This window comes from Felis catus, chromosome C2 (genome assembly GCF_018350175.1).
Source record: "Felis catus isolate Fca126 chromosome C2, F.catus_Fca126_mat1.0, whole genome shotgun sequence".
Lineage (NCBI taxonomy): Eukaryota > Metazoa > Chordata > Mammalia > Carnivora > Felidae > Felis > Felis catus.
In genome coordinates, this window is record NC_058376.1 from 107,505,803 (window position 1) to 107,519,596 (window position 13,794).

Consider the following 13,794-nt stretch of genomic DNA (forward strand, 5'->3'; position numbering starts at 1 on the left):
CACTTACTTGACAATGATTCCCATGCAATTTAACATACCAAATAAACATAATTAACATCTCTTTATTCTCAAGTTAGCTAACATACAGTGTAGTCTTGGCTTCAGGAGTAGAATCCAGTGATCTGTTACATATAACACACAGAGCTCATCCCAAGTGCCCTCCTTAATGCCCATCACCCAACCCCTATCAATTGTTTGTTCTCTGTATTTAAAAGTCTCTTATGGTTTGCCTCTCTGTTTTTATTTTTCCTACCCTTCCCCTATGATCATTTAAGTTTCTCCAATTCCACATATGAGTGACATCATATCTTTTTCTGAATTATTCTGCTTAGAATAATACCCTCCAGTTTCATCCATGTTGTTGTAAATGTCAAGATTTCATTCTTTTTGATGGCTGAGTAGTAGTCCATTGTAATACAATTCCATTGTGTATACACACACACCTCTTTAATCCATTTATCAGTTGATGGACACTTGGGCTCTTTCCAGAATTTGGCTATTGTTGATAGCACTGCTATCAACATTAGGGGGCATGTGCCCCTTTGGGTCAGCACTCCTGTATTCTCTGGATAAATTCCTAATGATGCAATTGTTAGATGGTAGGGTATTTGTAATTTTAATTTTTTGAGGAACCTCCACACTGTTTACCAGAGTGGCTGCACCAGTTTGCAGGCCACCAAAAGTGCAAGAGGGCTCCCCTTTTTCCACATCCTTGCCAACATCTGTTGTTTCCTGAGTTGTTAATCTTAGGTATTCTGACCAGTATGAGGTGGTATCTCAGTGTGGTTTTGATTTGTATTTCTCTGATGATGAGCATTGTTGAGTATCTTTTCATGTGTCTTGGAAAAGTGTCCATTCATGTCTTCTGCCTTTTTCTTCACTGGATTGTTTGTTTTTTGGATGTTGAGTTTGGTAAGTTTTTTATAGATTTTGGATACTAACCCTTTATCCAATATGTCATTTGCAAATATCTTCTCCCATTCCACTGGTTGCCTTTCAGTTTTGTTTCTTTTGCTGTGTAGAAGCTTTTTATCTTGATGACATCTCAATAATTTATTTTGCTTTTATTTCCCTTGCCTTCAGAGACATGTCAAGGAAGAAGTTGCTGCAGCCAAGGTCAAAGAGGTTGCTGCCTTTAACATCTCCCTTTTATGGGAAGAACAAACCCTTGAAATCTTCCAGAGATCCTCTGGGAAGTTTCAAACTCAAGAAGACTTCATTTTAGAATTTGGGAGTTTTGTCAAAAAAATTAAAAAAGTTCAGAGTTTTCATTAAACAGAGTAACATATCATACAATAATTATCCATTTTATCTAAAGTGGCAGTTAAAGACTTCATAGGCAAATAAAATTAAACACTCTTTTTTCTAAGTAATCAAAGACTTGAAGACAAAACATGGAACCTTTATTTTTCTAGGTACATTGCATTAAAAGTAAAAAAAAAATGTTTACAATTAAAAGGACATTTTCTTAGATTACTGTTATGATTTTAACAGACAAAAAACAAATTTTAATTTGTACCAGCTTTTTATATTAAAACTCATTTTTCAAATAAATCATTTTAATCTTAGCCAGAATGATCATACATTAAAATCATTTTAAATATTCCTTGTTCACAATCTTTTAAGACTTTTTAAAGAGGAAAAAATCTGAATGTGAAAAAAAACAGTCTCACTTTAGGACAAAAATTTTTGATAAAGAAGCTATAAGAAATGGAGGAGAAAAACACATGTTCTAATTTTCTTGCATATGGAGATGTTTCCCTATTATTTTTAGTAGCTCTAATCACATATTAGAAGCTTTAACCCTTAGGCATCCAAATCGGCCAGGAGGAGGTCAAATTTTCACTCTTCGCAGATGACATGATACTCTATATGGAAAACCCAAAAGATTCCACAAAAAAACTGCTAGAACTGGTCCATGAATTCAGCAAAGTAGCAGGATATAAAATCAATGCACAGAAATCAGTTGCATTCCTACACACCAAAAATGAAGCAACAGAAAGAGAAATCAAGGAATCGATCCCATTTACAACTGCACCAAAAACCATAAAATACCAGGAATAAATCTAACCAGAGGTGAAAAATCTATACACTGAAAACTATAGAAAGATTATGAAAGAAATTGAAGGAGACACAAAAAAAAAATGGGAAAAGATTCCATGCTCCTGGATAGGAAGAACAAATATTGTTAAAATGTCAACACTACCCAAAGCAATCTATACATTCAATGCAATCCCTGTCAAAGTAACACCAGCATTCTTCACAGAGCTACAGCAAACAATCCTAAAGTTTGTACAGAACCAGAAAAGACCTGGAATAGCAAAAGCAATCTTGAAAAAGAAAACCAAAGCAGGAGGCATCACAATCCCAGACTTCAAGCTATACTACAAAGCTGTAATCATCAAGACAGTATGGTACTGGCACAAAAACAGACACTCAGATCAATGGAACAGAATAGAGAACCCAGAAATGGACCCACAAACATATGGCCAACTAAAGACAGTCTCTTCAGCAAGTGGTGCTGGGAAACTGGACAGTGACATGCAGAAGAATGAACCTGGACCACTTTCTTACACCATACACAAAAATAAACTCAAAATGGATGAAAGACCTCAATGTAAGACAGGAAGCCATCAAAATCCTTGAGGAGAAAGCAGGCAAAAACCTCTTTGACCTTGGCCACAGCAACTTCTTACTCAACACGTCTCCAGAGGCAAGGGAAACAAAAGCAAAAATGAACTATTGGGACCTCATCAAAATAAAAAGCTTCTGCACAGCAAAGGAAACAATCAGAAAAACTAAAAGGCAACTGACAGAATGAGAGAAGATATTTGCAAATGACATATCAGATAAATAGTATCCAAAATCTACAAAGAACTTCTCAAACACCCAAAAAACAAATAATCCAGTGAAGAAATGGGCAAAAGACATGAATAGACACTTCTCCAAGGAAGACATCCGAATGGCCAACTGACACAGGAAAAAATGCTCCACATCACTCATCATCAGGGAAATACAAATCAAAGCCACAATGAGATACCACCTTACACCTGTCAGAACGACTAACATTAACAACATCAGATGTTGGCGAGGATGCAGAGAAATAGGATCTGTCTTGCACTGCTGGTAAGAATGCAAACTGAGCAGCTACTCTGGAAAACAGTATGGAGGTTCCTCAAAAAATTAAAAACAGAACTACCCTACAACCCAGCAATTACACTACTATTTACCCAAGGGATACAGGTATGCTGTTTGGAAGGGACACATGCACCCCAATGTTTACAGCAGCACTATCAACAATAGTCAAAGTATGGAAAGAGCCCAAAGGTCCATCAATGGATGAATGGATAAAGAAGACACACACACACACACACACACACACACACACACACACGCACACAATGGAGTATTACTCGGCAATCAAAAAGAATGAAATCTTGCCATTTGCAACTATGTGGATGGAACTAGAGGGTATTATGCTAAGTGAAATTAGAAACAAATATATGACTTCACTCATATGAGAACTTTAAGATACAAAACAGATGAACATAAGGGAAGCAAAAATAATATAAAAACAGGGAGGGGGACAAAACATAAGACTCTTAAATATGGAGAACAAACAGAGGGTTGCTGGAGAGGTTGTGGGAGCGGGGGATGGGCTAAATGGGTGAGGGGCACTAAAGAATCTACTCCTGAAATCATTGTTGCACTCTATGCTAACTTGGATGTGAATTAAAAAAAATAAAAATTAAAAAAAAGTCTTTTACCCTTAGAAACTTTATAGTGCAAAATACTAAGCAATTATGAATTGTTACATTTACTTAATTTGCCAATCTAAAATGCACTATGAAGGTATTTATAAATTTCTTGAAATATGTGCTTATTCATAACAATCTTTCAAAAAGCACAAAACACTGTTTACTAAGAGACTCAAGTTTTAATTCCTCTGTGATAGGAAAGCCAAAAGAATAGATAAACCTATAGTCATTAATTAATGTTTTATTCTTTACTTATTGGGAAATAAGTTAAATTCAATGATATCTACATTAACTCATTTAGCAAAACTTAAAGGTTTCAGGGTACCAAAAAACTTGGAGAAACTATTTTAAATAGTTGATCTATAAACTTTTATGTTTTCTTTTTTTAAGTAGGCTTCACATCCAGTGCGGAGCAGAGTGCAGGGTATTAACTCACAACCCTGACATCAAGACCTGAGCTGAGATCAAGAGGCAGATGCTTAACTGATTGTAGGTAAAGGGTGCCTGAGTGGCTCAAACCTTTTTTCTTCAACTTACTTGCTTTTTTTTTTTTTTAAGTTTATTTTTGAGAGACAGCACATACAAGTGGGGGAGGGGCAGAGAGAGGGGAACAGAGGATCCTAAGTGGGCTCTGTACTGACAGCAGCAGGCCCTACGTGGGGCTCAAACCATGAGACCATGACCTGAGCTAAAGTTGCATGCTCAACTGACTGACCCACCAAAGTGCCCACAATTTACTTAACTCTTAACAATTATATTTACTCATAAAAACTTCATGAGATATCAAACTCAGCTACTCTCCCTGTTGAAAATTCTGTAACCTAATCAGACTGCCAGGGAAGATGTCAGAATAGGAGGATCCTAGGCTTACTTTGTTCCATAGATACACTGTCTTATGAATCTCCCCCTCCAACCAGCCACACTGGGCAGAAGTTCCTGCAAAATGGCTCCAAGTCTCTTCCCATAAGCAGACAAGTACAAACCTTGTTTATGTTATGCATCCCACCCTCGTGTTCTCCTGCAGACTATCCCATCCAACCCACCCCACTTGGCAGGAGTCCATCCAAAGTGGCACCACAAGCATGGCATTCTGTAAGCAGCACTGACAGTGGCCAGCACCACTCAAAGTGACTCCTGCCCTGGGGAAGGTGGAAAATAATCACACACACTAGTTTGCAGGCCAACCAGTGGGCTTGGGGCAGACAGCTGGTCTGACTGTAGGTCCCACCCACCAACAAAAGCCTTTCAGGAGACAATGCTGGGAGTGTACCCTGTAGTTCAGTGCAACCACAATTCTGGAAAATGAGCTGAGGGCATGCATCTTGACTGACCCAACTCAAGCCCATGGTGGCTCTCAGACCGGGCCCTTAAACAGCACAGGTACCAAACCCTACCCCTAACAGGCAAAGAGTCATTGCAGACAACTAGACTAAAGTCAAACACACCTCAACCACAACAGTAGGATGCACACAACACACATAGCAGAAAACCCAAAGTGCCAGCTTCAGCTGCATAGACCTCACATTGCAGGGCACTGTAGGGCCTCTTGTTCATAAGCCCACCAATTTCAAAAGCAGGAGACCTAGCTGACTTTCCTAACACAGACACAGAAAGTTAGACAAAATGAGAGGAATAGGTCTCAAATGAAAGAACAGGACAAATACACAGCAAGAGAGCTAAAGAAAATGGAAATAAGCAATACGCCAGATACAGATACGTTTCTCACTGGGCTCGAGAAATGAGTGGAGGATCTCAGCAAGTTCCTCAACAAAGAGAAAATATTAAGAAGAACCAACCAGAGATGAACTCAATAACTGAAAAATACACTACATGGAATAAAGGACTAGAGGAAGTAGAAGAATGGATGAGTGACCTGGAGAACAGAATAATGGAAAGCAACCAAATGGAACAGAAGAAAAAAAGAATATTAGAAAATGAGAATAGGTTAAGGGAGCACAGTGACCCCACCAAGTATAATAACATTCATATTATAGGGATCCCAGAAGAAGAGAGAAAAAAGGGGGCAGAAAATTTAATAAATAATAGCTGAAAACTTCCCTAATCTGCAGAAGGAAACAGAGATCCAGATCCAAGAGGCACAGAGAGCCCCAACAAAATCAACCTAGGGTGCTCCACACCAAGACACAGAATAGTTAAAATGACGTTTTAAAAAAAGTGATGAATTTTAAAAATAGCCAGAGAAAACAGTTACATACAAGGGGAATCCCATATAAGGCTATCAGCTGAGTTTGGGCACGATATATTCAAAGTGCTAAAAGGAGAAAAATCTGCAGCCAATAATACTCTCTATCCGGCAAGGCTATCATTCAGAATAGAAGGAGAGAGAAGTAGTTTTCCAGACAAAAATAAAGATATTCATGACCACTAATCCATTTCTACAAGAAATGTTAAAGGGTTTCTCTGAGTGGGAAGGAAAGCCCATAAGCAGGAGTAATAAAAGTAGGAAAGGGAACACTTTCATAGGTACATATAAACATTATAAAAACAGTATATTAATACCTTATAAAACCAGTGTGGAGGTTAAAGCACAACAGCAGGAATATTAGGCCACAAATTCAAAAATATTAAAATCAATATATCTATGAAAATTGGTTAAGGTATTCACAAAATAAAGATGTAAAGTATAACACCATATACCTAAAATGTGGGGTGGGGGAAATAAAATATTAGTGCTTTTAGAATGGGTTCAAGCTTTACCAACAATCAATATAGACTGCCATATGCATAGGATATTATATATAAACCTAATGGTAACCACAAATCAAACCACAAACCTAATGGTAACCTGACATAAATATGCAAAAAAACCCAAAAAGGAATCCAAGCATATCACTAAAGAAAGCCATCAAACCACAAGAGAGTAAGAAAGGAACAAAGAACTACAAAAGTGATCATAAAGCAAGTAATAAAATGGCAATAAATACATACTTACCAGTAATTACTTTGAATGTTAATGGACTGAACTACTAATCAAAAGAATAGGGTGCCTAACTGGATAAAATTGTAAAACCCATCAATATCCTGCCTACAAGAGACCTAAAGACACATGCAGATTTAAAGGGAAGAGATGGAAAAACATTTTCATGCAAATGGAAGTGAAAAGAAAGCTGGTAACAATATATTGGACAAAACACACTTTAAAACAGACTGTAACAAGAGATAAAGATGGACACTATATAATCATAAAGGGAACAACTTAACAATAAGGTATAATAATTGTAAACATTTATGCACCCAACATGAAAGCACCCAAATAACATAAATAAGTTAATAAACATAATAGACGAAATCAACAATCCTAGTGAACTGAAATTTTAACATCCCACTTACATCAACAGATCACCTAGAAAGAAAATCAACAAGGAAACAGTGGCTTTGAATGACAAACTGGACCAGATGGATTTAATAGATATATTCAGACACAGCAAAAATTCACATGCTTTTCAAGTACACATGGAACATTCTCCAGAATAGATCACATTAGGCCACAAATTCAAAAAGACTGAAATCAAAACATGCATCTTTTCTGACTACAACACTATGAAACTAGAAATCAACCACAAGAAAAAAATCTGGAACACAAATACATGGAGATTAAATAACATTCTATCACACAACAAATGGGTCAAAGAAGAAATCAAAGAAATTTAATACATACATACAAATGATCAGGAAAATACAATGGCCCCAAATCTTTGGGATGTAGCAAAAGCTATTCTAGGAGAGAAATTTATAGCAATATAGGCCTACATCAGGAAACAAGAAAAATCTCAAACAACCTAACTTTACACCTAAAGAAGCTAGAAAAAGAAGAGCAAAGCCCCAAACTAGCAGAAGGAAGGAAATACTAAATATTAGAGCAGAAATATATGAAATAGAGATTTAAAAAATCAGAACAGATTAATGAAAACAAAACCTACTTCTTTGAAAAGATCAATAATATTGATAAACCTTTAGCTAGACCCATAAAAAAAAAAAGAGAGGACTCAAAATCAGAAATGAAAGAGGAAGAACTCCCGTGTGGCTCAGTCGGTTAAGCATCTGACTTCGGCTCAGGTCATGATCTCAAGGTTCGTGGGTTCCAGCCCCACGTTGGGCTCTGTGCTGACAGCTCAGAGCCTGGAGCCTGCTTCAGATTCTATGTCTCCCTCTCTCTCTGTCCATCCTCCACTCATGCTTTGCCTCTCTCTCTCAAAAATAAATAAACGTTAAAAAAATTTTTTTTAATACAAGGATAAAGAGAAAATTCTGAAAGCAGCTAGGGATAAACATGGTCTAACATATAAAGGGAAACCGATAAGACTAGTGATGGATCCATCTACTGAAACTTGGAAGGCCAGAAAGGAATGGCAGAAAATCTTCAATGTGATGAACAGAAAAAATATGCAGCCGAGAATCCTTTATCCACCAAGTCTGTCATTTAGAATAGAAGGAGAGATAAAGATCTTCCCAAACAAAAACTGAAGGAATTCATCACCACTAAACCAGCCCTACAAGAGATCCTAAGGGGGATCCTGTGAGACAAAGTACCAGAGACATCACTACAAGCATGAAACCTACAGACATCACAATGACTCTATCTTTCTATAGAGTCATATCTATAGAGTCATATGACTCATATCTTTCTATAATAACACTGAATGTAAATGGACTAAATGCTCCAACCAAAAGACATGGGGTATCAGAATGGATAAAAAAACAAGACCCATCTATTTGCTGTCTACAAGAGATTCATTTTAGACCTGAGGACACCTTCAGATTGAAAGTGAGGGGATGGAGAACTATCTATCATGCTACTGGAAGTCAAAAGAAAGCTGGACTAGCCATACTTATACCAGACAAACTAGACTTTAAAGGCTGTAACAAGAGATGAAGAAGGGCATTACATAATAATTACAGGGTCTATCCATCAGGAAGAGCTAACAATTATAAATGTCTATGCACCGAATACGGAAGCCCCCAAATATATAAAACAATCACAAACATAAGCAGCCTTATTGATAAGACTGTGGTGATTTCAGGGGACTTTAATACTCCACTTACAACAATGGATAGGTGATCTAGACACAGGATCAATAAAGAAACAAGGGCCCTGAATGATACATTGGATCAGATGGACTTGACAGATATATTTAGAACTCTGCATCCCAAAGCAACAGAATATACTTTCTTCTCGAGTGCACATGGAACCTTCTCCAAGACAGATCACATACTGGGTCACAAAACAGCCCTTCATAAGTATACAAGAATTGAGATCATACCATGCATACTTTCAGACCACAATGCTATGAAGCTTGAAATCAACCACAGGAAAAAGTCTGGAAAACCTCCAAAAGCATGGAGGTTAAAGAACACCCAACTAAAGAATGAATAGGTCAACCAGGCAATTAGAGAAGAAATTTAAAAATATATGGAAACAAATGAAAAATAAAATACAACAACCCAAATGCTTTGGGACGCAGCAAAGGCAGTCCTGAGAGGAAAATACATTGCAATCCAGGCCTATCTCAAGAAACAAGAAAAATCCCAAACACAAAATCTAACAGCACACCTAAAGGAAATAGAAGCAGAACAGCAAAGACACCCCGAACCCAGCAAGAAGAGAAATAATAAGGATCAGAGCAGAAATAAACAATGTAGAATCTAAAAAAACGGTAGAGCAGATCAACAAAACCAAGAGTTGGTTTTTTGAAAAAATAAACAAAATTGACAAACCTCTAGTCAGGCTTCTCAAAAAGAAAAGGGAGATGACCCAAATAGATAAAATCATGAATGAAAATGGAATTATTACAACCAATCCCTCAGAAATACAAGCAATTATCAGGGAATACTATCAAAAATTATATGCCAACAAACTGGACAACCTGGAAGAAATGGACAAATTCCTAAACACCCACACACTTCCAAAACTCAATCAGGAAGAAATCGAAAGCTTGAACAGACACATAACCTGCGAAGAAATTGAATCAGTTATCAAAAATCTCCCAACAAGTAAGAGTCCAGGACCAGATGGCTTCCCTGGGGAATTCTACCAGACATTTAAAGCAGAGATAATACCTATCCTTCTCAAGCTGTTCCAAAAAATAGAAAGGGAAGGAAAACTTCCAGACTCATTCTATGAAGCCAGCATTACTTTGATTCCTAAACCAGACAGAGACCCAGTAAAAAAAGAGAGAACTACAGGCCAATATCCCTGATGAATATGGATGCAAAAATTCTCAATAAGATACTAGCAAATCGAATTCAACAGCATATAAAAAGAATTATTCACCATGATCAAGTGGGATTCATTCCTGGGCTGCAGGGCTGGTTCAATATTAGCAAATCAATGTGATATATCACATTAATAAAAGAAAAGATAAGAACCATATGATCCTGTCAATTGATGCAGAAAAAAGCATTTGACAAAATTCAGCATCCTTTCTTAATAAAAACCCTTGAGAAAGTCGGGATAGAAGGAACATACTTAAACATCATAAAAGCCATATATGAAAAGCCCACAGCTAATATCATCCTCAATGGGGAAAAACTGAGAACTTTCTCCATGAGATCAGGAACACGACAGGGATGTCCACTCTCACTGCTGTTAACATAGTGTTGGAAGTGCTAGCATCAGCAATCAGACAACAAAAGGAAATCAAAGGCATCAAAATTGGCAAAGATGAAGCTTTCACTTTTTGCAGATGACATATTATACATGGAAAATCCAATAGACTCCACCAAAAGTCTTCTAGAACTGATACATGAATTCAGCAAAGTTGCAGGATACAAAATCAATGTGCAGAAATCAGTTGCATTCTTATACACTAATAATGAAGCAACAGAAAGACAAATAAAGAAACTGATCCCATTCACAATTGCATCAAGAAGCATAAAATACCTAGGAATAAATCTAACCAAAGATGTAAAAGATCTGTATGCTGAAAACTATATAAAGCTTATGAAGGAAATTGAGAAGATATAAAGAAATGGAAAAACATTCCGTGCTCATGGATTGGAAGAATAAATATTGTTAAAATGTCAATACTACCCAAAGCTATCTACACATTCAATGCAATCCCAATCAAAATTGCACCAGCATTCTTCTCGAAGATAGAACAAGCAATCCTAAAATTTGTATGGAACCACAAAAGGCCCCGAATAGCCAAAGTAATTTTGAAGAAGACCAAAGCAGGAGGCATCACAATCCCAGACTTTAGCCTCTACTACAAAGCTGTAATCATCAAGACAGCATGGTATTGGCACAAAAACAGACACATAGACCAATGGAATAGAACAGACACCCCAACACTAGACCCACAAATGTATGGCCAACTAATCTTTGACAAAGCAGGAAAGAGTATCCAATGGAAAAAAAGACAGTTTCTTTAACAAATGGTGCTGGGAGAACTGGACAACAACATGAAGAATGAAACTAGACCACTTTCTTACACCATACACAAAAATAAACTCAAAATGGATAAAGGACCTGAATGTGAGACAGGAAACCATCAAAACCCTAGAGGAGAAAGCAGGAAAAGACCTCTCTGACCTCAGCCACAGCAATTTCTTACTTGACACATCCCCAAAGGCAAGGGAATTAAAAGCAACAATGAACTATTGGGACCTCATGAAGATATAAAAAAAAAAAACAAAAACAAAAACAAAAAAAAACAAACGTCTGCACAGCAAAGGAAACAACCAACAAAACTAAAAGGCAACCAACAGAATGGGAAAAGATATTTGCAAATGACATATCGGACAAAGGGCTAGTATCCAAAATCTATAAAGAGCTCACCAAACTCCACACCCGAAAAACAAATAACCCAGTGAAGAAATGGGCAGAAAACATGAATAGACACTTCTCTAAAGAAGACATCCAGATGGCCAACAGGCACATGAAAAGATGCTCAATGTCACTCCTCATCAGGGAAATACAAATCAGAACCACACTCATATATCACCTCACGCCAGTTAGAGTGGCTAAAATGAACAAATCAGGAGACTATAGATGCTGGAGAGGATGTGGAGAAACGGGAACCCTCTTGCACTCTTGGTGGGAATGCAGACTGGTGCAGCCACTCTGGAAAACAGTGTGGAGGTTCCTCAAAAAATTAAAAATAGATCTACCCTGTGACCCAGCAACAGCACTGCTAGGAATTTACCCAAGGGATACAGGAGTGCTGATGCATAGGGGCACTTGTACCCCAATGTTTATAGCAGCACTTTCAACAATAGCCAAATTATGGAAAGAGCCTAACTGTCATATCCATCAACTGACGAAAGGATAAAGAAATTGTGATTTATATACACAATGGAATACTAGGTGGCAATGAGAAAGAATGAAATATGGCCTTTTGTAGCAATGTGGATAGAACTTATGCTAAGTGAAATAAGTCATACAGAGAAAGACAGATACCATATGTTTTCACTCTTATGTGGATCCTGAGAAACTTAACAGAAGTTCATGGGGGAGGGGAAGAAACAAAAAAAGAGGTTAGAGAGGGAGAGAGCCAGAGTATAAGAGATTCTTAAAACTGAGAACTGAGGGTTAACAAAGGGTAGGAGTGAGGGGAGGGTGGGTGATGGGTATTGAGGAGGCCACCTTTTGGGATAAGCACTGGGTGTTGTATGGAAACCAATTTGACAATAAATTTCATATTAAAAAAAATTTTTTTAAAGAAATGAAAGAGGAAAAATAACAATGCCACAGAAATACAAAGGATTATAAGAGAATGTTATGGAAAATGATATGCTAACAAATTGGACATCCTAGAAGAAATGAATGAATTCCTAGAAGCATATACTCTCCCTAAACTGAATCAGGAATATAGAACATATGAACACACTGATTACTAGCAATGAAATTGGAATCAGTAATTCAAAAACACCCAAGAAACAAAAATCCAGGATAAGATGGCTTCACAGGTGGATTCTACCAAACATTTAAAGAAGAATTAATACCTATTCTTCTCAAACTCTTCCAAAAACAGAAAAGGAAGGGAAAGTTTCCAAATTCATTCTGAGGCCAGTATTACCCTGATATCAAAACCAGATAAAGATACTACAAAAAGCAAAAAAGCAAAAACAAAAGCCTACAGGCTAATATCTCTGATGAACATATATGGGAAATCCTTAACAAAATAGTAGCAAAAAAAAATCCAATATATTTAAAAAATCATTCACCATGATCAAATGGAATTTATTCCTGGAATGCAAGGCAGTTCAATATTTGGAAATCAATGTGATATATGACATTAACAAGAGGAAGGATAAAAACCATATGATCATTTCAATAGATGCAGAAAAAGCATTTGACAAAGTACAATATTCATTCATGATAAAAAAAAAACTTTCAACAAAGTAGGTTTAGAGTGAACATACTTCAAAATAATAAAGGCCATATATTAAAAACCCACAGTGAGCATCATATGCAATGGTGAAACACTGAGAACTTTCCTCTAAGATAGGACCAAGACAAGGATGTCCACTGTCATCAATTTCATTCAACATAGTCCTACAAGTCCTAGTCGTACTAATCAGACAACAAAAAGGAATAAGAAGCATTCAAATCAGTAAGGGAGAAGTAAAACTTTCACTATTTGCAGTGATTCTATATAGTATCATATGATACTATATATAGACATGATACTATATACAAAAAACCCTGAAGACTCCACCAAAAATTTACTAGAACTGATACATTCATTAAGGTTGCAGGATACAAAATATATAATGTATTTATATACTAATAATTAAGCAACAGAAATTAAGAAAGCAATCCCATTTACAATTGCACCAAAAATAATAAAATACCTAGGAATAAACATAACCAAAGAAGTGAAGGGCCTGTACTCTGAAAGCTATAAAATGCTGATGAAAGACACTGAAGACAACACAAACAAGTAGAAAGATATTCCGTGCTTATGGAATAGAATAACAGATATTGTTAAAATGTCCATACTACCCAAAGTGATCTAGATTTAATTACTAGATTTAATGTAATCCATATCAAAATAACAACAGCATTTTTTTA

General features: G+C 36.6%; 2 long non-coding RNA genes across 25 annotated transcripts in view; one reads left to right on the forward strand and one right to left on the reverse strand.

Annotated features, from left to right (window-relative positions):
• The window catches only part of LOC123380077, an 86,637-nt gene extending 85,416 nt beyond the window's left edge, over positions 1-1,221 (forward strand). Inside the window, exon 4 of the long non-coding RNA XR_006585354.1 lies at positions 1,084-1,221. This is a non-coding gene — a long non-coding RNA (uncharacterized LOC123380077). The remainder of the gene's footprint in view (positions 1-1,083) is intronic.
• The window catches only part of LOC102901603, a 79,594-nt gene that overhangs the window by 33,881 nt on the left and 31,919 nt on the right, over positions 1-13,794 (reverse strand). For 4 of the 24 annotated variants that reach the window (XR_006585335.1, XR_006585347.1, XR_006585346.1 and 1 more), the window contains one exon: positions 1,072-1,214. The exons of the other annotated variants lie outside the window; for them this stretch is intronic. This is a non-coding gene — a long non-coding RNA (uncharacterized LOC102901603). Of the gene's footprint in view, positions 1-1,071; positions 1,215-13,794 lie in introns of those variants that run through there. 24 annotated transcript variants of the gene reach the window in all.